Genomic DNA, 2500 nt, shown 5'->3' on the forward strand with positions numbered 1-2500 from the left:
CAAGGTAGGTCCTACCGAGATTTGAAATCGGATCGCAGGATTCAGAGTCCTGAGTGCTAACCATTACACCATAGAACCATATACAGAGTAGTTATTGTAGACTTCCGATTTTCCTGTCATTTGTACACCGGATAAACAGCAGATTATGAGATTATTGTTTGGCCATGTGAATAATTCAGCACAAAAAATAGGAAGGTTCTACTGAGATTTGAACTCGGATCACTGGATTCAAAGTCCAGAGTGCTAACCATTACACCATAGAACCATATTCTAAATCCACATGGAAATTGAAAAAAAAAAATCTGTGTTTGATTAGCAACAGCGGACTGTCGTTCCTTCACGTGTTGCAAATACTTTCAACTGACAACAATATTTGGACAGCTATATTCTAGTTCCACGAGGCAAATTAATTGACATGGTAGGATCGTCCAAGATTTAAACTCGGATTTTCGGATTCAGAGTCGAGAGTGATAACCTTTACAGCATAGAACCCTGTACTCAATACTCTGTGACGGGTTCAGATTTTACTGTCCTTGGTTCACCGGAAAAACAGATCAAATATTGTCTGGCCAGAAACGGTATCAACTACCAGGCACTCATATTATGCATTTACCGTAGGCTAGCCATTTGTGCGTAACAAGAGTGCTTATCGACTCCCACCCACTTGTTTCTTTCACTCACAACTATTTTAAAGTTGACAAGGGAGGAGTGTGTCACTGCAAAATCAAGGTAGGTCCTACCGAGATTTGAACTCGGATCGCAGGATTCAGAGTGCTAACCATTACACCATAGAACCCTATACAGAGTAATTATTGTAGACTTCCGATTTTGATGTCATTTGTACACCCGATAAACAGCAGATTATGAGATTATTGGTTGGCCATGTGAATAATTCAGCACAAAAAATAGGAAGGTTCTACCGAGATTTGAACTCGGATCACTGGATTCAAAGTCCAGAGTGCTAACCATTACACCATAGAACCATATTCTAAATCCACATGGAAATTGAAAAAAAAAAAATCTGTGTTTAATTAGCAACAGCGGACTGTCGTTCCTTCACGTGTTGCAAATACTTTCAACTGACAACAATATTTGGACAGCTATATTCTAGTTCCACGAGGCAAATTAATTGACATGGTAGGATCGTCCAAGATTTAAACTCGGATTGTAGGATTCAGAGTCCTGAGTGATATCCTTTACAGCATAGAACCCTGTACTCAATACTCTGTGACGGGTTCAGATTTTACTGTCCATGGTTCACCGGAAAAACAGATCAAATATTGTCTGGCCAGAAACGGTATCAACTACCAGGCACTCATAGTATGCATTTACTGTAGGCTAGCCATTCGTGCGTAACAAGAGTGCTTATCGACTCCCACCCACTTGTTTCTTTCACGCACAACTATTTTAAAGTTGACAAGGGAGGAGTGTGTCACTGCAAAATCAAGGTAGGTCCTACCGAGATTTGAACTCGGATCGCAGAATTCAGAGTCCTGAGTGCTAACCATTACACCATAGAACCCTATACAGAGTAATTATTGTAGACTTCCGATTTTCCTGTCATTTGTACACCGGATAAACAGCAGATTATGATATTATTGTTTGGCCATGTGAATAATTCAGCACAAAAAATAGGAAGGTTCTACCGAGATTTGAACTCGGATCACTGGATTCAAAGTCCAGAGTGCTAACCATTACACCATAGAACCATATTCTAAATCCACATGGAAATTGAAAAAAAAATAATTCTGCGTTTAATTAGCAAAAGTGGACTGTCGTTCCTTCACGTGTTGCAAATACTTTCAACTGACAACAATATTTGGACAGCTATATTCTAGTTCCACGAGGCAAATTAATTGACATGGTAGGATCGTCCAAGATTTAAACTCGGATTTTCGGATTCAGAGTCGAGAGTGATAACTTTTACAGCATAGAACCCTGTACTCAATACTCTGTGACGGGTTCAGATTTTACTGTCCTTGGTTCACCGGAAAAACAGATCAAATATTGTCTGGCCAGAAACGGTATCAACTACCAGGCACTCATAGTATGCATTTACCGTAGGCTAGCCATTTGTGCGTAACAAGAGTGCTTATCGACTCCCACCCACTTGTTTCTTTCAATCACAACTATTTTAAAGTTGACAAGGGAGGAGTGTGTCACTGCAAAATCAAGGTAGGTCCTACCGAGATTTGAACTCGGATCGCAGGATTCAGAGTCCTGAGTGCTAACCATTACACCATAGAACCCTATACAGAGTAATTATTGTAGACTTCCGATTTTCCTGTCATTTGTACACCCGATAAACAGCAGATTATGAGATTATTGGTTGGCCATGTGAATAATTCAGCACAAAAAATAGGAAGGTTCTACCGAGATTTGAACTCCGATCACTGGATTCAAAGTCCAGAGTGCTAACCATTACACCATAGAACCATATTCTAAATCCACATGGAAATTGAAAAAAAAAAAATCTGTGTTTAATTAGCAACAGCGGACT

The 2500-nt window shown here is 39.8% G+C and overlaps 7 non-coding genes across 7 annotated transcripts; all 7 read right to left on the reverse strand.

The window, feature by feature from the left end:
* Positions 1–6: 6 nt before the first annotated feature.
* trnaq-cug (transfer RNA glutamine (anticodon CUG)) lies at positions 7–78 on the reverse strand. Its single transcript has one exon. It is a non-coding gene; the product is annotated as a tRNA-Gln (tRNA).
* A 115-nt stretch (positions 79–193) lies between these two features.
* trnaq-uug (transfer RNA glutamine (anticodon UUG)) lies at positions 194–265 on the reverse strand. Its single transcript has one exon. It is a non-coding gene; the product is annotated as a tRNA-Gln (tRNA).
* A 646-nt stretch (positions 266–911) lies between these two features.
* trnaq-uug (transfer RNA glutamine (anticodon UUG)) lies at positions 912–983 on the reverse strand. The gene has a single exon. It is a non-coding gene; the product is annotated as a tRNA-Gln (tRNA).
* Positions 984–1450: 467 nt separating this feature from the next.
* Positions 1451–1522, reverse strand: trnaq-cug (transfer RNA glutamine (anticodon CUG)). The gene has a single exon. It is a non-coding gene; the product is annotated as a tRNA-Gln (tRNA).
* A 115-nt stretch (positions 1523–1637) lies between these two features.
* Positions 1638–1709, reverse strand: trnaq-uug (transfer RNA glutamine (anticodon UUG)). The gene has a single exon. It is a non-coding gene; the product is annotated as a tRNA-Gln (tRNA).
* A 468-nt stretch (positions 1710–2177) lies between these two features.
* Positions 2178–2249, reverse strand: trnaq-cug (transfer RNA glutamine (anticodon CUG)). The gene has a single exon. It is a non-coding gene; the product is annotated as a tRNA-Gln (tRNA).
* A 115-nt stretch (positions 2250–2364) lies between these two features.
* On the reverse strand, positions 2365–2436 carry trnaq-uug (transfer RNA glutamine (anticodon UUG)). Its single transcript has one exon. It is a non-coding gene; the product is annotated as a tRNA-Gln (tRNA).
* Positions 2437–2500: the final 64 nt, after the last annotated feature.

Source organism: Oncorhynchus mykiss, chromosome 10, assembly GCF_057628025.1.
Source record: "Oncorhynchus mykiss isolate SJ-2025 chromosome 10, ASM5762802v1, whole genome shotgun sequence".
NCBI classification, from domain to species: Eukaryota; Metazoa; Chordata; class Actinopteri; order Salmoniformes; family Salmonidae; genus Oncorhynchus; species Oncorhynchus mykiss.